This window comes from Brassica napus, chromosome A7 (genome assembly GCF_020379485.1).
Source record: "Brassica napus cultivar Da-Ae chromosome A7, Da-Ae, whole genome shotgun sequence".
Taxonomy (NCBI): Eukaryota; Viridiplantae; Streptophyta; class Magnoliopsida; order Brassicales; family Brassicaceae; genus Brassica; species Brassica napus.
The window spans coordinates 7385950-7410122 of record NC_063440.1 but is presented as its reverse complement, the minus strand read 5'-3'; the positions used below and the strand labels follow the sequence as shown (position 1 = coordinate 7410122).

General features: G+C 32.6%; 1 non-coding gene across 1 annotated transcript; it reads right to left on the bottom strand.

Moving 5' to 3' along the window:
• Positions 1-2251: 2251 nt before the first annotated feature.
• LOC125576841 lies at positions 2252-2358 on the bottom strand. The gene has a single exon (XR_007315264.1). It is a non-coding gene; the product is annotated as a small nucleolar RNA R71 (small nucleolar RNA).
• Between the last annotated feature and the right edge of the window lie 21815 nt (positions 2359-24173).

Below are 24173 nucleotides of genomic sequence, written 5' to 3'. Positions count from 1 at the left end.
TTATCAAAATCAGTCTCATTCGGATTATATGAAAATTCGGTTTTAGACCGGTTCGGGTTCTATCGGGGTCGGGTCGGGGTTAGTAAATTGATATCTTGCATATTTACATTGTTTTATCCATTCATCCATGAGCATTTTCATCATATAGATTAGGATTTAGCCATGTCTAGGTTGCATTTTGCATTCATTGTCCTTATTAGGTGCTGGAGTGTGCCATGGAGTGATTTGAGATGTTTGGGAGCATTATGATCCAAAATGGGGTGAAAGATGAGCATGGATGGAGGCCTTAGAGAAATCTTCTGTTGCTAATATTTTGTGGAAACACAGAATCTTGAGTTAGCTTTCTAGTGGAAGTGGTTTCAAGTCATTTGGAGATGTAATGAAGGAGTTATGATCAATTTACTAGAGCCATATCCATCCTGGTCGAGCATCGCAGAGTGACCTCCCAGAGCGACACCATAAGGTAGCTCCCAACCCAGAGCGACCTTCCAGAGCTACACCCCTACGTCACTCGCCTTTTCATCACTTTGGAGGCCAAAACATAGGCCTGGAGGGACCTTCCAGAGCGACCACCTGAGGTCACTCCCAAGCCAGAGCTACGTCCTGGAGCTACACCACGAAGTCCCTCCGGGTGTTTTGCTTGGACGATTTTTATGTTATTTCAGGGGCCTTTTGGTCATTTGTTTTGATGTTTTACACTTTCTAAACCTAAGTTAAGTACCTTGTAAGCCATGGGAGGCAAGATAATCTCTTTTCTAGAGAAGAACTAGTAAAAAACCTCTTTGGATTCAGATTTCATTGCTTTCATCTTGTGTTCTTGTTGATTTCTTATCTATTTCTCTACATGGTTAATCTAAAATCCAATATGGGTTTAAGAGGAATCATGGAGATTAGTGAGTAATCATCTTTTGAATTCATGGGTTAGGGAGATTAAGGGTGATTAGGTTAGAGCTAGGATGTTTTAGTGTAGATCATTCATATTTCCTTGCTAGTAGAGTAATCATAATGCATCTTCTGAGTTGGCCACTCAAAAGTTGATCCTTAGGCATTTCTCACCCGAAAGGTGTTCGATGAAATGCCCGAGACAACTCTCCTAGGCTTTTAGTATACTTTGCCAAAGACATTTGTTGTTAAAGATGCTAAGATAGCTAATAGACTTGTTATTAATGATTGCTTTCATATTATTCAACCAAAGACATTTGATGTTTGAGATATGTTAGCAAATGAGCATTCATCTAGACATAGAGCTTGCTTAGAATTGTGTCTAGGCTTAAGGTTGATAGTTTGATTGATCATTTGCCATCCTTAGTTCGATACTTGATCACCCAAGGTCTAATCCCTATGCCCATGAGTTCTCTTTTCCCTTAGTTAAGAAAGTATCATTCTGTTATTGCTTTTTAGTTTTAGTCATAGCTTAAAACCCATCTAAATCATTGGTTGCACTTAGATTAAGTGAGTACTTGCATTCTCAGTGCTTTGATATCCCTCAGAACTGGTTCGACAATCTTTTATACTACAACATTTGTCTTAGGAGCCTTGAAAACTCCTAACATCAAATTGGCGCCGTTGCCAAATTCTGAGTAGATTTGAACATTGAGATTTAGTCAATTGCTTGAGACTAAGTCATTTTTATTTTCTTTTGTTACTGACTCTTCTTCACCTCCCTTTAATCTACAGGTGTATGAACTTGAGGAGCAAGGGTCCATCAAACCTAGTTCCAAGAGCAGCAGACATCAGAGCTTTAGAGAGAGAGTGTGCTAGAAAGAGAAGAGAAGAAGAACATCAGGCTCAATTGCAGAGACTGAACACTGACATGGGAGACGTTCCTCAGGATGATGCTGCCGCCAATGGAGCTAACAACGTTCCACCAAACCAACAGCGAGCAGCTCGACCCATTGGCACTTACGACCGCCCCAACATTCATGGTCATAGATTGGGAATCCGAGCACCAGCTGTAGCAGCCAACAACTTTGAGATCAAATCAGGACTCCTCAACGTGATCGAAAACAACAAGTATCATGGCTTGGCTCTGGAGGATCCATTTGATCACTTGGACAGGTTCGACAGCTACTGTGGGTTGTCTAAAACCAATGGTGTGTCCGAAGATGCCTTCAAGCTCAAGCTATTCCCTTTCTCTTTGGGGGATAAGGCACGTCAGTGGGAGAAGTCTCTACCCAGCGACTCCATCACCACTTGGGATGACTGCAAGAAAGCATTCTTGGAGAAGTTCTTCTCTACTTCAAGAACTGCTAAGCTGAGAAATGAGATCTCCAGCTTTCAACAGAAGAACTTGGAAGGCTTCAGTGAAGCCTGGGAGAGATTCAAGGGCTACCAAGCTCAATGCCCACACCATGGCTTTTCTAAGGAGAGCTTGCTGAGCACATTCTACCGTGGTGCTCTTCCTAAGTACAGAGCCAGACTGGATACAGCTAGCAATGGGTTCTTCTTGGGGAGAACTGAGGAGGATGCAGAAGAGCTGGTTGACAACATGGTAAAGAGTGATGCAGTCTACAGTGGAGACCACGACAGAGGCAGTAGAACAGATGATAAGCAGACGAGGAAAGAGATCAAAGCTTTGGAAGATAAAATCGACCTACTCATTGCTGAAAAAGCCACCCAAGAGCAGCTGAAGTTTGTTGGTAACTCCAAGCAGGAAGATCCACTTGCTGTCAATGAGGTTGAGGGTTTGGAAGGTCAAGAGGAGTTGTGTTTCATTAACAACAATGGTAGCTGGTACAAAAAGGAGCCCAACTTTCAGTACAACAACAACCAACAGAGTGGCTATCCGCCAAGAAACAACCAGCAAGGCAGCTATCAGCCTCAGCAAAACCCCTCGTCTGGTTCCTCTGCTCCTCAAGAGAGCAGCACTGATACCTTACTGAAACAAATCTTGGAGTCTCAGACTAGAAGTGAGAAGCATGTTGGTTATGAGTTGAAGAACCTTCATACCAAGATTGATGGGAGCTACAATGAGCTCAACAACAAATTCTCACACCTTGCTTCTACAGTCAGGAATTTAGAGAATCAGTTTGCTTCCATGAACACTCACCAGAATCGCCAGCAAGGATCTCTACCTGGAAAGTCTGACCAAAACCCCAAGGAGGCCAAAGCTATCACCCTTAGGAGTGGTAAGCAGTTACCTCCTAAAACTCTCACCAAGAATGCTGAGAAACTAGGTGAGGGGGTTGCCATCAACATAGATGATGAAGTGGTGATTGTTGATGAGAAGATCAATGACGAGATCTTGGAGAAGATAGTGGAAGCCAAAGGTAAAGGAAAGGTTGGGGAAGAGAAGAAGACAGTAAAAGATGGTGAAGTTGTAACTCCAGCAAGTGAAAGTTCTTTTGTTCCTCCTCCCTATGAACCCAAACTTCCATTCCCTGGTAGATTCAAGAAGCAGCTGCTAGAGAAGTACAAGGCTCTGTTTGAGAAGCAAATGAGTGAAGCTCAGGTTGCAATGCCCATCATCGATGCTTTCATGTTGATTCCTCAATACAACAATTTCCTGAAAGATGTTGTAGCTGCAAAGAAGAAGGAGATGGAAGGCATGATGACTCTTACCCATGAGTGCAATGCCATCATCCAGAGGCTTGATGTTCCAGAGAAATTAGAGGATCCAGGAAGCTTCACACTACCTTGTGCTCTTGGACCTATGGTATTTGAGAAAAGTCTCTGCGATTTGGGAGCTAGTGTCAGCTTGATGCCTTTGTCTGTTGCAAAGAAGCTTGGATTCACTCAGTACAAGAAGTGTAGACTCTCTCTGGTGTTAGCTGATCGTTCAGTGAAGTACCCTGTGGGCATCTTAGAGGACCTCCCTGTGAAGATTGGAAGGTATGAGATACCTACAGATTTTGTGGTGCTTGAGATGGGTGAGGAGGCTCAAAACCCATTGATTCTAGGAAGGCCATTCTTAGCTACAGCAGGAGCTATTGTTAATGTGAAGGAAGGCACGATTGATCTCCATTTGGGTAAAGAGAACATCCTCCACTTTGACATCAAGGAGAAAATGAGGAAACCAACTGTGTTCGGGCAAGCCTTCTACATTGAAGAGATGGCCACTCCTGCTGATGAACATCTTGAAGAATTACCACCTGAGGACGACGAGGAGGGAGCATCTCCCTATACTCATTCCCTATAGAAGGTAAACCACCACACTCCTTTGTATATACCATTTCATTTTTTGCATATTAGTCTTCTTTTCGGTATCTCTCTCTACTTGACAACACAGAGACTGTGTAACTCAAGTTTGGGGGAGGTACCAAGTATTTGATCATGTTTGCTTTGATGTTGTTTCATTGAGTCATGCATTGCATACCTATTTGCATATAAAAAAAAAAAAAAATCAATCATTTAGTTTGCATCATTTGCATTTCTAGGAGAGTCTAGAGCATATAGGTTGCATTCACTTGCATTGGGAGCAATGATTTTAAATGCCTTGTAAAGAACACTACGTTGCACCTGAGTAGCTTTTGCACCTCTCAAAAAGACTTGTATGTTTCGAGCCTTGAAAACTCTTCCTGAAACTTGTTGATTGCTGAAACTCAGTCTTTGAAGCCAACTACAACCTTATTTGAACTGAACGAACTTAATGCCTCTTGCTCATGGTCCCTTGTGTACTGAGTCATGGCTATACACACTTGAGTTGTCACATCTTTTATGCCGATCTTTTTTTGACAAACTCTAGTGGTAGACCACTCCCAAAACCTTTTCCTCCTTTTAAGCTTTCATTGTTTGATGAGTGAGGCCTTTTTCGGAAAGTCTTACATGTGCATAATGTTGAGAGTATCGGGAACGACAATGCTTGATCTTCATTCTTGCTAGATTGGGCACTCTATTGTCTAGCTATAGGTGGGGGGTGAGTGTTGTGATTATGATTTGGGAGAAATGAAAAAGAAAAAGAATAGACTCTTTGTGCTTAAGTGAATTGTTTTGTTGGGATAAGTAGAGAATCCTCTAGCTCAAGTTTTGAAAGTCTTGGCCCCCAACCTAAAAAAAAAAAAAAAAAAAAAAAAAAAAAAAAACGAAAAAAGAGAAAAGAAAAAGAAAAAAAAAGAGAAAAAGGGGCTAGCAAAGTTGTTAGGAGCTAAGAAATATTTTGAGGTTCTGAAAAATCCCTTGTAGATTTCAAAGAGAATGAGTTAAAGTTCTTAGGATCTTTTGGTGAGAGATGTGAGTTGGGTTTGACATTTGGGAATGATTGTGTAATTGTATGTTTGGGAAAAGGGTAGAACAATGGAGATTGAGCATTGTATGCATTAGTTGATCCCTTTCTTAGATATATTATGTGCAATGTCAAGGCTACTTGTTTCGAGAGTAAACCACCTTAAAGATCATATGTTTTGAATCTCTTGAATCACTTGAATAAAAGCCTTCCCTTACCCAACCAAATGACTTGGACCAACTGACCATTTGCAAGAATTCACCTGATGTTTTGTGCTTAATGAATGTGAGAGTTGGTTGATTTGAATGTGTGGATGCTTGATGATGAGTGTAAGAACAAAAAGAGTTAAGATAGGCCTAGAGAAGCTAGAGTGTAATAAGAGAGTGTGCTAGTTGTGTTTCTTTTGGCTATGTGCTCCCACCTTCAACCTCTCTCCCTATGAGTTCTAGAAAGTTCACTTGTGGACAAGTAAAAGAACAAGTTTGGGGGAGTTGATATCTTGCATATTTACATTGTTTTATCCATTCATCCATGAGCATTTTCATCATATAGATTAGGATTTAGCCATGTCTAGGTTGCATTTTGCATTCATTGTCCTTATTAGGTGCTGGAGTGTGCCATGGAGTGATTTGAGATGTTTGGGAGCATTATGATCCAAAATGGGGTGAAAGATGAGCATGGATGGAGGCCTTAGAGAAATCTTCTGTTGCTAATATTTTGTGGAAACACAGAATCTTGAGTTAGCTTTCTAGTGGAAGTGGTTTCAAGTCATTTGGAGATGTAATGAAGGAGTTATGATCAATTTACTAGAGCCATATCCATCCTGGTCGAGCATCGCAGAGTGACCTCCCAGAGCGACACCATAAGGTAGCTCCCAACCCAGAGCGACCTTCCAGAGCTACACCCCTACGTCACTCGCCTTTTCATCACTTTGGAGGCCAAAACATAGGCCTGGAGGGACCTTCCAGAGCGACCACCTGAGGTCACTCCCAAGCCAGAGCTACGTCCTGGAGCTACACCACGAAGTCCCTCCGGGTGTTTTGCTTGGACGATTTTTATGTTATTTCAGGGGCCTTTTGGTCATTTGTTTTGATGTTTTACACTTTCTAAACCTAAGTTAAGTACCTTGTAAGCCATGGGAGGCAAGATAATCTCTTTTCTAGAGAAGAACTAGTAAAAAACCTCTTTGGATTCAGATTTCATTGCTTTCATCTTGTGTTCTTGTTGATTTCTTATCTATTTCTCTACATGGTTAATCTAAAATCCAATATGGGTTTAAGAGGAATCATGGAGATTAGTGAGTAATCATCTTTTGAATTCATGGGTTAGGGAGATTAAGGGTGATTAGGTTAGAGCTAGGATGTTTTAGTGTAGATCATTCATATTTCCTTGCTAGTAGAGTAATCATAATGCATCTTCTGAGTTGGCCACTCAAAAGTTGATCCTTAGGCATTTCTCACCCGAAAGGTGTTCGATGAAATGCCCGAGACAACTCTCCTAGGCTTTTAGTATACTTTGCCAAAGACATTTGTTGTTAAAGATGCTAAGATAGCTAATAGACTTGTTATAATGATTGCTTTCATATTATTCAACCAAAGACATTTGATGTTTGAGATATGTTAGCAAATGAGCATTCATCTAGACATAGAGCTTGCTTAGAATTGTGTCTAGGCTTAAGGTTGATAGTTTGATTGATCATTTGCCATCCTTAGTTCGATACTTGATCACCCAAGGTCTAATCCCTATGCCCATGAGTTCTCTTTTCCCTTAGTTAAGAAAGTATCATTCTGTTATTGCTTTTTAGTTTTAGTCATAGCTTAAAACCCATCTAAATCATTGGTTGCACTTAGATTAAGTGAGTACTTGCATTCTCAGTGCTTTGATATCCCTCAGAACTGGTTCGACAATCTTTTATACTACAACATTTGTCTTAGGAGCCTTGAAAACTCCTAACATCATAAATCTTCGAAGAACCAGTACAACCCGATGTACTTTCGGATTCGGGTCTCAATCGGTTCTGCGGTTTAAATGTACCTGATTTATATCAACTTTGTAACCAAAAAATAAGTAAAATCGGTTATTTGGTTTTAAAATACTTGATTTGTACATATTTTGTAACCAAAACATAAATAAAATCGGTTCAAAAAAGAAAGAAACATCAAATGTGTTCATTCAAAATCAAGTGAAAAGTAAACATAGTTACTGATCGAAAAAAAAAACAAAATAAATGAAAGCATAAAACAAAAACTAAGTTCTCATGAAATGAAAAACATTATTCAATGAAAACAAAACCAAAATCTAAAATCTTCAATCTTCAACTGCCACCTTCAACCATCAATCTTCATGTAATAGATAATTATTTTAGATGTTCAATATATTTTGAATACATATTAGGAATTAAGATCATGTTATGGAAATTTTGAATGTTTTAGATTCTATCGGGTATCCATTAAGGTTTGGGTTCGGTTCGGATAATACCCATAACCCGAAATACCATAAAACAAGATTCATTCGGTATTTATGTCGGGTTCGGATCGGTTCGGATCGGTTCGGATCGGGTTTGGTTTGGGTTTTGGGTTCCCCTAGTTTATTTACCCTCAACCGCACACTAGACCTGGGACGGATCGGCTATCCGGACGATTTTAAGGTATCCGGATCGGGATCCTTATCCGGCGGATCCATAAGTTTACTATCCTTATCCAGATCCGGATTTGGATCTTTAAAATAAATAAAAAATAATATTAATATATATAAAATATCAACAATAATTTAAAAATAAAAATATATATAATGTTTTTAATTATTTCTATGTATAATATTACAAAATTTATATAAAATTTATATATACTATTATAAAAATGAAATATGTTAAATAAAATTAATTTTTATATATAGATATTACTATTTTGAAATAGTTATTAATAAAACTTACGGATCCGGATATCCAGACTAAAAAATTAAAATATCCGGATCCAGATCCGGCTTTGACGGAGCAACATTTTATTATCCGGATTCGGATTCGGCCCCTCCGGATATCCGGATTTTCGGATCGGATCGAATCTCGGATTGAATTCCCAGGCCTATCGCACACTGTTCTTGAATAAAAGTAATTTGTATTCGGTGGAAACGGTGTTAACAATGGTGCAATGGTGCCCTTGTAAACATTCCGACCACAAATATTGTAGAACGGTTTAACTGTGGTTTGTGCATGAAAAACGCGTTGTGCAAAACAATTATGATTTTATCTAAAACAAACTGTTTAAAACAATATATGAATGGTACATATATAATAAATAATGTACGACAAATGTTTGAATGGTGACATATATTTTGATTGAGTGTTTTGAACCCGTCTAGTAACCGATAATTTTTCAAATCTGTTCGCATCAGTTTTCTGTTTTTTAGAAAATTCAAAACATTACTGAATCACATACGGTTCCAATTTGGTTTTGGTTTAAACTAGGCATGGCCATTCAAGTTAGGTTTGGATTGGGTTTTTTGGGTCTTGGTCCTTCCAATCCTAAATATTGGGATCTAAATAAGTATTTGGAAATTTTTGGTTCAGAGTTGAATCGGTTTTCTTCGGGTCTGGATCATAACAGATTTTTTAATTAAAATAAATGTAAAATATTTGTAATTTTCGAATACATTTCGTGTATGGTCAGTTCTGATATTTAAAATCAAAAAGATTCAAAGTATATGAACCATCAAAATTTTAATTAAATATATTTCAAAATAATCACATGATCATATGAAATTGAAATTGACAAATTTGTATATGATTTATGAGTGTATAATATTAAACTAACAAAAATGATTAATAACACTCAAACCAAACCTTATAAGTTATAAACTTCTGTAAAATGCGTTTTACTAAATTTCTTAGCATTTTAAACCACATGTGTTTTGAATTTGACATTTATAATATTTAGTCAATAAATAAAAACTATTAACTTATCACCATGTGAATGGTGACTTCATCATATCCCACATCATCTCCTGCATTGAACATTATAGCCTTAATAATATTGTTACTTATTAATTTTTGATATATTAATTAACCAATAAATTACTATATATCTATATATATAAAAATTGTTGGTCTCACTCCTAGGCTATCCACGTGGAAACTCACTCTCTATAACGGTGACACGTGTCAGCGTATTGAACATACCGTACCACTTAATCGGGTGTCTGATGGGCTTTGATCCGTGTGTTTATGTGTTTGGTTTCAATTAAATATGTATGGGCTTTAATTAAATAAAAAGTGGTACATATCTTCACTGAACGTCAATTCTAAGAGACTCCGCCTTTCATCTAAACTTCTTATCATCGCAGCTCATCTCACCGGAGACGTAAATGTTGAGCCGTTAACCTCCCTCCCCCCCCCCCCCCATTACTTCCTTGCTCTGGATCTACTATAAAAAGGCATGTTCTCTACCGAAGAAAATCATCACTTCAATCTTCTCAGTCATTTTGTATCAAATCTTTTCTCTGTTTATCGTTTTGCAGATCTTCCAAGCATTTCACGGTTTTGGTGATTCTTGCTTAGCTCAACAACAGTAGCAGTTAAGATAGCGACTCTTGTATGGCTCAACCGCGGCTGGATCATGGTGAATCGAGAGTTGTTAGGGCTGTAGGACGGTTTCAACTTAACGCTCCGACAGTACGATGAGATAACTCAAGCTCTGGCGGTGCACAAAAATCACCGACAGAGACTCGCCGGGTAAGAAGAAAATTCCGGATTATATCAAAATAGAATTCATTTATAAACAGTCAAAACTACATTCATTTATACCAAACCTAAAGGCTTATATATGTATAAAGCTCCGGATTGTATCTTTGATTGGTTCTTTTTTATTTTATCAGCACCTTTGCTACCTAACTTCTTATAAGTAGTTGTGTTGTTTTAAATATTATTTATTCATCTTTGATTGGTTCTTAACTTATATTTTTTCTTATAAGATTTTTCAGTAATACATGAATTTTATACAAACATAAAGATTTATAAATGATATTATATTATATATTTGAAACAAATTTGTAAGAAAAAATAATATATTGTTGGAGTAGAATTTATAAGGATTAATCATGTGATGGCCCATTATTATGAATCATATCCAAAGATTATGTAACCTATAGAGAAAAAAAATGCATATAAAACTGATATATATGAGATTTTTTCACGCTATAAGATAATGAAAGTGATAAAGATAAACATGCAGGAGAGACCCGCTTCGTTATTAAGTTTGATTACTAACTATTTTTTGGTTATGCGTTGAGTGATGAAAAAAGAAAATTATCACGAAGAACAGGTCCATTTGAACCTGAACTTGTCTCATTGTGCATTTTCCTCCAAAAATCTCTCTAACAGTGCATTAAATATAAATATTGCTTTATTTATATATCTCTGATTTTTATAATCTATCTAAACTATTAAAACTGAAGTATAATTTGGAATTAACCCTAGTTTTTCTCTAATATTTACAACTAAATGCCATTCTATTTAAACCAAAAATTAACTTTGGGGCTGGCGTACCCGATTAGATATGCATGAAACTCAATTTCTATTATGTGGGCCGATATATTACCTATCTTACAATGCAAACAGATTCATACCAGTCCTTAGACCATATGCACATAAAAATGACCCATACAAGTTGAACCGGTATTCAATATATAATTTAGAATATTGATTCAATCATATACGTATATTTGAAATCCTGAACCTTTTTTTTTTTTTTTTTTTGATAATTCTGGTATCTGGGCAGCCACATTCCCAACTATCCCCCCGAAAAGGGTTCAGCGCCCCAACGGAAGGGATGTTAAATCCGTTGTGGCCAAGACTCGAACCCGGGTGGCGGGCAGTACAGCTGTACTTCCTTTACCACCAAGCTACGAGCGCTTGGTTAGAAATTGGAAATATAAATCCTGAACCTTCTTTTAACATGCATATATAATTTAGCATATTGATGCAAACATATACGTCTATAATAAAGAAGATATCATGTTATGATTCGTTCACTGTGTATTAAAATCATACGGTTTAAGTTAAATAACCGGTTCTGTATTTGTATCACCTATATGGAAATTTTTAAAGTAGCCCAAAATATTAACTAACTAGGTTAATATCCGCGCCTTGCGTGGAATGAACATTATATATATAAATTATTTTATATATTATATGTTTATAGCATATTATGAAATAATAAATATATATTGAATAATTAAAAAATTATTATCTACTACTTATATAATTAAATTGGTGCGAACATATAAATAAATTTAATAAATCGAAAAAAAAATTTTTCTATTTGATATGATATATAATTAAATTTAAATGATAGTAACATATATATGGTATATGCTAATATTTTTTTTATCATTTGTATCTATTATAGCAAAAAGTCTAAATTAGTGATAACAAAATTTTCACTGTGGAAATAATGGTTTAAGTAATTTATAATATTTTCAAAAATTAAGTTATCAATTTTTTTTCAAATTTTTTATCAAAAAAAATGTTCAAAGTAAATTTCAAAATTACGATATTTATGTATTTTTATATGGCATATAGTTTAACTTAAAATGATACATATATTTATATATCTTTTATTTTTGATACTTATTAAATGAGACTTTCAATCAAAACTATTAAAACTGAAGTACAATTTGGAATTAACCCTAGTTTTTCTCTAATATTTACAACTAAATGCCATTCTATTTAAACCAAAAATTAACTTTGGGGCTGGCGTACCCGATTAGATATGCATGAAACTCAATTTCTATTATGTGGGCCGATATATTACCTATCTTACAATGCAAACAGATTCATACCAGTCCTTAGACCATATGCACATAAAAATGACCCATACAAGTTGAACCGGTATTCAATATATAATTTAGAATATTGATTCAATCATATACGTATATTTGAAATCCTGAACCTTTTTTTTTTTTTTTTTGATAACTCTGGTATCTGGGCAGCCACATTCCCAACTATCCCCCCGAAAGGGGTTCAGCGCCCCAACGGAAGGGATGTTAAATCCGTTGTGGCCAAGACTCGAACCCGGGTGGCGGGCAGTACAGCTGTACCTCCTTTACCACCAAGCTACGAGCGCTTGGTTAGAAATTGGAAATATAAATCCTGAACCTTCTTTTAACATGCATATATAATTTAGCATATTGATGCAAACATATACGTCTAGAATAAAGAAGATATCATGTTATGATTCGTTCACTGTGTATTAAAATCATACGGTTTAAGTTAAATAACCGGTTCTGTATTTGTATCACCTATAAGGAAATTTTTAAAGTAGCCCAAAATATTAACTAACTAGGTTAATATCCGCGCCTTGCGTGGAATGAACATTATATATATATATTATTTTATATATTATATGTTTATAGCATATTATGAAATAATAAATATATATTGAATAATTAAAAAGTTATTATCTACTACTTATATAATTAAATTGGTGCGAACATATAAATAAATTTAATAAATCGAAAAAATATTTTTTCTATTTGATATGATATATAATTAAATTTAAATGATAGTAACATATATATGGTATATGCTAATATTTTTTTTATCATTTGTATCTATTATAGCAAAAAGTCTAAATTAGTGATAACAAAATTTTCACTGTGGAAATAATGGTTTAAGTAATTTATAATATTTTCAAAAATTAAGTTATCAATATTTTTTCAAATTTTCTATCAAAAAAATGTTCAAAGTAAATTTCAAAATTACGATATTTATGTATTTTTATATGGCATATAGTTTAACTTAAAATGATACATATATTTATATATCTTTTATTTTTGATACTTATTAAATGAGATTTTCAACTTATATTATTTTTCAATTATTTGTATCATGTCATAACGAAAGTTTTAAATCATAGATTACAAAATTTGAATGTGAAACTTTTAACAGTTTTAGTAATTTATACTCGTTTTTAAAAATTCAAAATATAATATATAAATAATTTTTTAATTTTTATCATATGGTTGCTATGATTGTTTAATTTATTTTAATAGCTTAAAATTAAACAAATATAATTATAATACACACTTATTTTTATCAAATCTTTATTATTCAAAATTATTAATTGTCATATATACTTTAGCCACAGTAGGCAATTCCGTAATCTTATTTAAAGAAATAATGAATCACATTAATAATGTATTTATTGTAGTTTAATAAAAGACTTATTATATATTTAAATGGACCAACCTATTTCTCTAAGGATTCTAAGAATCATTCTAGTGATGATAGATCACGTTCTTTTTGGGTGATTTTTAGGCTGGGTACAATATCTTAACTTTTGAAAATTTTAATGAAAAAGTAATGCCTTGGTACATTAATTAAATTTTTATATTGTTAAATTGTTAATCAAATCAATTATCATGTTATTTTACACAAGTTCAAGATCTATATTATCATCGGTTCACTCTACCACTGTAGATCTATATTGTTATGTATTAGAATATTTGTATAACGTAATCTATTTTTAAATGAATTATATGTTCACTTTAATTTATTTTGTTTATTCATATAACATGTTTGGTTTGACTTTTTTTCAGGTTATCATTTCTACCGATTTGTTTATATATCTGAACCTCAAAGATTTTTATAATGTATGGTTTATGTAAACATTAATAAGAAAAAAAAGTCTCCAGTAGGTTGATAAATAATAAAGCTCAAAATAATATGGTAAATGAGTGAACCGAGTTGTAGATCAATCATAAATGTTATCGACAAGTAGAGTGAACCGACTTGGTCAGATTTTATCATAATGGTTAATATCGTAATTAAATTTAAACCGGTAGTTTAGGAAATAATATTATTGGCACCATGTTAAATTTTAATTAGTGGTGGTTGACTTACTCACACTCCGATTTTAAGGTAAGAGTAGTCAACAATGTTTAGGCGTTAGTGTTGGAGTAATAAATGTTATGTTAATAAATGATTTTCTAGATAGAGTATATTTTTTAAAAAATCACACATGAATCAAAGTTGTGACTTCTGTTTTAATATATAAGATAAAGATAGATTTCCGGATATGAACTAATTACTAAAAACATCCTAACTTTAAGATAACCACTACTCCTAATTGATACTATGAGATATTTTTAGCGTGATACACAATCCTTTTCCCCTTGCATAAGTATGTGTTATGAAAGTTAAACGCAATACACGAATATTCACACATATTTTAAAAGGAATATACTAATTTATTTGCCCTATAATCTCGCCTAAATCTAGCATAATTAAGTATGATATTAAATGAAATCGCTATTTAATATCAAAATACTTGCATATATATATATATATACTGTATATACCTCTCTTCATGTTGACTCAATTTACAATCAGATTCTAAGAACACCCATAAAAATGGCAATCCAAAAAGATGTTACACTACTTAAAGATGTAAAACCGTATAAAACTGGTTGGCTAATCCACGTGAAACTCCTTCACTCGTGGAAGTAAAACACAAGTTATGGAGTGGAGACACTTGAATGTATTCTTGCTGACATAAGTTACTTCTCTGTATATAAATACACTTTGCTTCTCTGTATATAAAGAGTCATTCTTGGGTTCACTCCCTAGGGTGAACCTCTAGGTTCACCAACCAATAGGATTTTATTATTTCAAATTCGATATCTTTTAAAAAAGGAAACAAAATATTCTCAAATTATATTATGTTTTTAAAATAAAAAAAAGATAATAGTTACAGAAAAAAAAATTAAAAAAAAAATATTTTTAATGTTCTCAACAAAATATTAAACCCTAAATCCTAATCCCTAAACCCTAAATTCTAAACCCTAAACCCTTGGATAAACCCTAAACCCTTGGGTAAATCCTAAACCCTTGGGTAAATCCTAAACCCTTGGGTAAATCCTAAACCCTTGGGTAAATCCTAAACCCTTGGGTAAACCCTAAACCCTTGGATAAATCGTAAACTATAAATAAAAAACACTAAAACCCTAAACGCTTGAATGTTTTAGTGTATAGTGATTTTGATTTAGAGTTTTGGATTTATCCTAGAGTTTATGGTTTATCCAAGGGTTTAGGGTTTATGATTAAGGGTTTAGGGTTTAATGTTATGCTGACGACGTAAAATATTTTTTTTTGTAATTATTACTATTTTTTTTTTACTTTTTAATTTTAAAAACAAAATATAATTTGACAATATTTTGTTTCTTTTTTTAAAAGATATCCAATATAAAATAAAAGAATCCTATTGGTTGGTGAACCTAGAGGTTCACCCTAGGAGGTGGACCTAAGAATAAGTCATATATAAATGCCCATTACTTCTCTACACTACGAATAGTTTTGGACTTAAATGCAAACTGTTTTGATGATCTGAACTCAAATGAGTACTAGAATCCGAATGACTGTCAATATCATATACATGCATTTAAAAAAGATAACCATTCATATTTTATTTATACAAAATAAACCAAACATCTGCGCGGACGCGCGGATCAAAGTCTAGTATATTATTATAAGAGAAGTACCTATTAAAAATACTCCTACGTTTTCTAACTTATTTACATTTCCATGCCACTGATAATTAAATTAAATTACATATTTTAATGTTTGTCTTTTCCAGTTAAATTAATGAGTTTTCCTTAATCAAATTTAAACTTAATGTCATTAAATGAATCTACCTATTTTAATGCATGTTTTTTTTTCAGTTAAATTAATGAGTTTTCTTTAATCATATTTTAATTTAATGTCATTAAATAAACCTAAAAAATACATCATATTTAACGTAGCTTATTACGGGCGAATACGGCCCAATAATGAACTTGAATTTTATTTTTACGAAAACGTGAATCACTTGGAGTATGTAATATTTAAAATATATTAACTACAATATAACAAATGCATATAACCTACCTATACTTTAGTTTGAAATTGTCATGCTCAAGTTTTATATAGTTAACTTACATCATGCATCAATTGATGTACGATATTCAAACCACCTATAGTTTTCGTTTTCTTTATAGGATGTATCAACCAACCAATCATCCTATTGATTTTCTAAGCTTTATAAAAAAAACAAATCAATAAATACAAAGCCTATAAATAATTTATTATTAATAAAATTATGAAATTATTTATAATTTGATGACTAATTCATCACCCTTTTTCATATGTTAAATTTTTCATAGAAGTATAAAAATCATTGTATTTTATTTAAACACTATATTTTAACCCGCGCTAAAGCGCGGAAAATTTTTTTGGTAAAAACTTTATACAATCGTATTTTCTCTTTATTCAAAGTAGGTCTGAGCATAAAATCCGTAAACTAAAATCTGTACCGAACTTAAACCAAAGAATCCGATCCATATCCAGTACAAAATGTAAAAAATCCCAGAATAGGTCTTGTACGATGGTACGTCATATATCTGAACCCGAAGTATTATTAGCCGAACCCGAACAGACAACCCGGAAAAACCAAAAAAAAAATCCAAAATAACTCTGGAAAATAGCTCTGGATCTTACATATTCCTAGATACACCACTGCAGTTTCGTGAATATAAATATCTTTTATACATATATCAATTGTAGTTACTATATTTAATTAATATACTAATAAACTTAAGTAGATATAGGGTAGTTACTAACAAAAATATTGGAAATGAAAATATGTCCAAAAGTTAAGGGATGTTACATTTATCTCTAATGAGATATGAATAGGTCCAAAAGTTAATGACAACATTTTTAAGTAGATAAAAATTAGGACTCTGTTTTAATAGATTAGATGTATAACTAATTTATAATCTTTTATGCCATACTAAGTCATAATATAATATTTTTTAATATTTTACATTAATAACCATTATTTTTATATATCGTCTACAATTCTCTAATTACGCCTATTTGTTCAATTTTTTATATAATATTGAATATTCGTCATAAATAGATAGGTTTAAGACGCCAAAAAAATTATTTACTTGGTGAATATAATACATGAAATATTACAAATACATCATTTAGTTAAATAAATAACGAAAAACCAAAAATTCATATCCGCGCTGGCGCGCGGATCAGGATCTAGTTTTATTTTAATGGGCCAAAATCTTCTTTTTGTTTGAGGCTTAGATTTTTTGTATTTCTGTCTGTAAACAAAAAAAAATTCTTCACAAATATTATAACTAGCTAGACCATTAGAGTATCGTAGACTTTTAAGATATATCTAAAACAACAGCACAAACTCTAGGCATTAGCACCATGTCAAGTAAATAACACATGTAAACTTTTATATATATATATAGAGTATGTTTCTGCTTGAGCTATTTAAATGAAGTTTACTCCGGAAAAAAAGAAAAAGAAAAAAACTCTTGACAATATTAAACGAGCTATGCCTGGGTAGGTTCACCAACCAATAATATTTTGTTATTCCATATTCATTATTTTTTTAAAAAGAATATATTTTATTTTCTTTTTAAGAAAATTAAATATTTTCAATTTATATTATATTTTTAAAATAAAATAAATAAAAATAGTACTAGTTGCAAAAAAAAATTAAAAAAATTTTAACGCTGTTAGCAAAACACTAAACCCTAAATCCTAAACCCCAAAGGTTATACTGTTTAGTGTTTATTATATAGGGTTTAGTGTTTCTGAGACGGCGTTAAAAATATTTTTTTTTAAATTCTTTTTTTAGCAGCTACTAATATTTTTTATTTAATTTTATTCATTGGTTTATGGGTTAGAATTAAAGGTTTAGGATTTTAAGATTTAGTGTTTTAGTGTTTTTGATTTATGGTTTAAGATTTATCCAAGAGTTTAGGTTTACCCAAGGGTTTAAGATTTATGGTTGGGAAATTGCCACAAATACTACATTCATAGTACCACTTTTCATGTTTACACTAACCACTTTTACCCTCCCTTTTAATGAATAGTAAAAGAGAATATTACACTCAAGGTCAGTTTTGAGTTTCTTATATCAGTATAGGTCACTTTATACTCCTAGCACACTTTTTTCTAACAAAGTCCACTTGTATTAACTTATCTAGTTTATTTGTAATTGGCCATGCTTTAACTAAACAAACCAAAGACAATGCTTTTAGGCGGGATGTTATCACAGCCATTGATATATATGTTTCACGATCCAACAGCTCAGATTTAGTAGACAAAGTGTGACATGACACATATCTACCATTACACACTAACTGTTGGATTTTTTTTTTGTCAATCTAACATCAACGGTTTTATTGCATCTTTTACACAATTTAATTTATTTTCTTTCTCAATCTTCACATATTTTTTATGTTTACCTCTTTATTTTTTCAGATTTTATCATCTTTCATCTCAATCATAACATATTCTCGGATCAAATCTTCGATGACAGAGGTGTAATGATAACGTAGAAGACCGGTGACGTAGACGACGACGAAGGCTACGACACCATTCACAACGGTGACGGTAACGGTGACGTAGATGACCGTGACACCACAGTGACGTAGATTACAGTAGAAATGTAAACGATGATATATGAAAAGGAGACGTTAGCAACATCGACATAGACGACATCATAGATACAATCAACATGTGCTTCCCTCGCCTCCACGCGTGATAGTTTTCTCTCTTCGCTGGTGTTTTCTCCGGTGTCTCCTCCACCGTTCTCCACCATCTCCACCACCGTTATCAGTTCTCAACCACTGTTCTCCGACGTCTTGTGTATTTTTGCCACCGTTCTATGGCATCTCCACCACTATTTTCCGTTCTGATTTACATCTCCATGTTCTTCTTTAAATTCCCACATGTAATCTAATGGACAAGATAGAGGTGGGGAGGAGGTCAAACAATGACAATGATTCTCGTGTACCATGATTCATCTATCATGATTATCGTGTACAATGATTCTCGTCTACAATTATTCTCATGTACAGTGATTCACATCTATAAACAATGACAATGATTCCCGTATACAATGAGAATGAAACAAAAGTACATTAGCTATAAACAATGACAATGATTCTCTTGTACATGTGGATATCGAACTTTTGTGTACATATGAACATCATTTGTACACATGTACGCCATGAATAATGAACATAATAAAAAAATGCAAAAGCTATAGTCTCTGAGTTTTATAGTTCATACAAGAAGATCAAAAGGTATGCATGAATATTTTTGTCAATATTAGATTGAAAGGCGACACCAGTTTTAAGTGTCCATCTTTCACTTTTTCATTTTAATTTAATGTTTTGTTTTGCAGTTGTTCTATTCGCGAAATATTTCTACATTAAAATGTATTAAGGCTGTTCAATTTGATATGCTTAAGCTTATAGGTTTGGACTTATCAGTGTGACATGATTCAAGTACATATGTACACCACAAATATATAATATTGTACATGTGTACACCAACGATTGTACATGTGTACACCCATAATTGTATGTTACAGAAACATTATGTACATATTCTCATGGTTATCCAATGTATCAGTGTACACGAACAAATGTACATACACAAAACATAAATCAATAAAAGTTTGTTTACGTAAAACATTAGTATCTCATAGTTTGTTTACTTAAGAACAAGAATAGCAAAATTACATACGTACAACTTACAAAAAACATCCAAAATGTACTTAATGTTACATAACAAAAGCACATACATACAATTAATATAATGTTCATGTGAATGCATATAATTAAGTGCGATGGTAAAGGAATTTGGCTGTAATGTTCAAAAAGGGCTTGGCTGTAGAATTTTTAGTCTTAGGTTTGATTAAAGTTCACGTCATCCAAAATTGCCCATCCAAGTGTACACTTATCTATCGTACATGCACAAAATGGTTATTATGTACAAGTCTACCAGCCCAAACATAGCTTCCGTGCGCGTGTACAGCATGGGTGTAACGTACATGTGTACACTTATGTATTTGTACACACGCCACGAATACATTATTTACAATAATTTTTGGACACAACCTTCATTTCCTCCATCCGGACATCTCTGTTTCAGACTCCACCACCGCTACATACATATCACTCCCAATTAGTCTATCATAATACTCATAGTTTTTGTCCTTAAGGGATATGTAAAAATCGATGCTATAACCATCTTCAAACTCCCCACACGACAATCCCATCACTTCTCCGAAACCCACCAACGGGAACCGTAATGGTTTCCTACCAAAAACTAGCCACATCTCATATGTCTTTCTTACAAACGACTTGCCTAGTCATCATGCTATGAAAAAATCTCCCCATCAACAACCTCTGTGCTGGCAACTTGAAGAGTCCTCCAAAGCAAGAACCTATCAACTTTGCCATCTCCAGTGTATCGTTAAGCGTGTTTCTCACCCTCGAAAGATAATCGGTTGTATTAACCCTCTTGTTAGGGAACCGGTCAGGTGCAAAAAGCCGCTCCAGCAGCAATCTTTTACATCCTCCGCCTCCACCGTTTCTGCAAAACGCAAGCAAAAAAGTAAATTCACATCGGTTCTTACTCCTTCAAAAATCAACCATCAGTAATACAACAACAAACTCACCTTCAGCGATCTCCTTTCCACACCGGCTCCATCTCATAGCCATCGCAACTCGTCTCTGAATTTTTTTTTCACCGTAAATCACATTCACCGATTTCTCTCTCCTTCGTCAACTTTTGGATTTCTCTCTCCGGTAGCCCTTGTTTTACATCCTATACCTCCACCGTCTCTGCAAAGAAAAAGTTAATCAGAAAAAGGCAAAAGGTACAACAACATCAAAGAAAAAAACAACCACCACATAACAAACCGTCAGATTTTTCCTTTCCACGCCGGCTGCGTCTCCTCGACATCGTCGCCGTCGTCACTCATCACTCGTCAAACAATCTCCCTGGGAATTTTAATCTTCAGATGTCGCCGTCGTTGCTCCTCTCTCCTTCGTCGTCTCTCTGATTTCTCTATCGGATCTCAATAAAAGTTACGGGAAGTGAATAAATTTTGATACACGTCCGGTAAATTAAAAAAGAAAAATAGGTTCAGTCTTCATTGGGTCCTCCCCGTTATTTTTAAAATTCAAAGTGTAACCAGAAAAACAAAGTCTCAACCAACAATATGCGACCGGTTACCATTTTCCAGGGGCAATTTATGACTTTTCACACAAAAACTACCTTGGTAGTATTAACTGCCTTATTCTGTTAAAAAAAACTCAAAACTGCCCTGCAGTGTAAATTACTCATAGTAAAATACAATTATAGCCTTAGGGTTAACTAATCTAGATTTAGGGTTTAGAGTTGAGGGGTGGGTAGGGTTTTTGGAATGCGAAATTTATGATTCTAATAAATATATAAATACTTAAAAAATATATAAAAAATTTAAAAAAATAGTTTCAAACATAATTTTCGTTTTTCAAAAAGAAATTTGAAAAAAAAAATTAGAAAAACAAAATTAAAAAAAAAGTTTTTAAAAAAAAATTCGAATTTGAAAAAGTATATTTCGAAAAAAAAAAATTTACATTTTTTTTTTAACTTTTTTATTTATTTATTTTATTTTTATTTTATTTTTTTTTATTTTTTTTTATTTAAATAATAATTTATTATATATATAAATAACAAGAGCATAAAATTCTTTTGTCACTTAATGAAGAAGGTATTTTTGAAAATGTATCATTTGTGGTGGTAAAAATGAAAAGTAGTATCATGAAAGTGGTAAACATGTAATTTCCCCTTTATGGTTTAGTGTTTTGTTGACGACGTTAAATTTTTTTTTAAAAAAAAATCTTTTTTTCAGTTATTATTATTATTTATTTATTTTTATTTATTTATTTTAAAATTAATATAATTGGAAAATATATATATTTTTAAAAAGATATTGAATATGAAATAACTAGGTGTTCTGTCCGCATATGTGGGCATAGTGTTCTTATAAATATTTATCTATTTATAACTATTAAATCAAAACAAACATAATAAATTATTAATTCGGTTTTTAAAAAGATAAATCAGAATACCTTCTGTTTACCACTTTATGGGGAAATTACTTGTTTACCACTTTCATGGTACCACTTTTCAATTTTACCACCACTAATGAGATATTTTAAAAAATACATTCTTTATTAAGTGGCAAAAGACTCTTATGTCCTTATTATTTATATATATAATAAATTTTTATTTAAATAAATAAAAATAAAAAAATAAAAAATAAAAAATAAAAAAAAATAAAAAAAAGTTTATTTTATGTTTTCGAATTATACTTTTTCAAATTCGAACTTTTTCATAAAAATTTTTTTTGAATTTTTTTACTTTTTTTCAAATTTCTTTTTGAAAAACGAAAATTATGTTTGAAACTACTTTTTTAAAATTTTTAAGTATTTATATATTTATTAGAATCATAAATTTCATATTCCAAAAACCCTACCCACCCCTCAACTCTAAACCCTAAGTTTAGATTAGTTAACCCTAAGGGTATAATTGTATTTTACCCTTCATTAAAAGTGAGGGTAAAAGTGGTTAGTGTAAACATGAAAAGTGGTACTACTATGAATGTGGTATTTGTGGCAAATTCCCTTTATTTATTAAGGGTATAAACTATTAGTTATTAATTTTAATCACTTTTTATTTAGATAGATTTGAAATTCGTTTTTATTTTTTGATTAATTTAGATAGTTGATTCATTAAGGGTATATACGATATTATTATTTTAGAAAATAATTAGCATTTAATCATAAATTGTTTTATCTAACTATAAAATTTATAATAAAATATTATTTTCAGATAACAACATAATATATCTAAGAATTATCTTATGTTTTAAAACGTGTTTTTATTTTTGAAAATTTTATTAAGTTTATTTATAGTCAATTATCTAATATAATATATAAATATAATATTATTAATAGAAATTCGTTTATAATTATTTATATTTTAGATAATTCTTATTGTTTGTTATTAATTTTTAGATAATTCTAATTGTTATTAATTTTAATCACTTATTTAATCAGATAATTTGTTTTTATTTTTGACTAATTTATTTAATTTATTTATTAAGGGTATAAACTATTAGTTATTAATTTTAATCACTTTTTATTTAGATAGATTTGAAATTCGTTTTTATTTTTTTTATTAATTTAGATAGTTTATTCATTAAAGGTATAAACGATATTAACCGCTCTAACTTTTAACGTGAGAGCTTTTAATTTATTTATTAAGGGTATAAACTATTAGTTATTAATTTTAATCACTTTTTATTTAGATAGTTGACACTATCGAGTCATCAAGATAAATGGATTCTTTGGAAGAAGAAGGTTAGTGATTAGGAGGTGGTAAGAGGGAAGTAGCGTCGGGAGAGAGGTGGCATCGGGGAGGGATCGGAAAACAGGAGGTGGAGGGGAACGGAGGTGACACTTTCTATTGTTTCTTTCTCTCCAGACATGATAGAGTGAGCATTATAAGGCATAACGTAGAAGAAAAAGCTTAACTCGGCTTGCTCCTGACTGAGTTAGAAGCTGAAGTAATCTTATCCCAATCCTTTATAAACTCAAGTCCTAGAAGTTGCTCCACTAGATTTCTCCATACAACCCCCGTATAGCCACATTGGAAGTATAAGTGAGATATGGTCTCCTCTTCACCAGAACAGAGAACACAGTCCGAGTTCTGACCCATCCCCAATGCTTAGACCTATCTCCCGTGGAGAGACGGTTACGTACAGCCAGACAAGTGATAAACGAATACCTTGGGGGTTGCATTGGTGAACCACACTTCTCTGACTTAGCAATTTGCCAATCTGTACATTCATCAAACACACAAATCTAATAACTACATAAAACTAATCCTTGAGAGGCAAGCAAGTAATCCATCTATCAAACCTCTGTCACTGAAACTAGAGAAGTAAAGTAACCTACAACAACATAAACTACAGTAAACTATCAGATTCATGGAAATTACTGGATTCATCAAACATTATGGTGTTTTTATATAATTGATTTATCATGACGATTCCATTGTTCTAATTTTCAATTAGGGTTGATCACTTTTTGGTTTTAATCGAAAAGG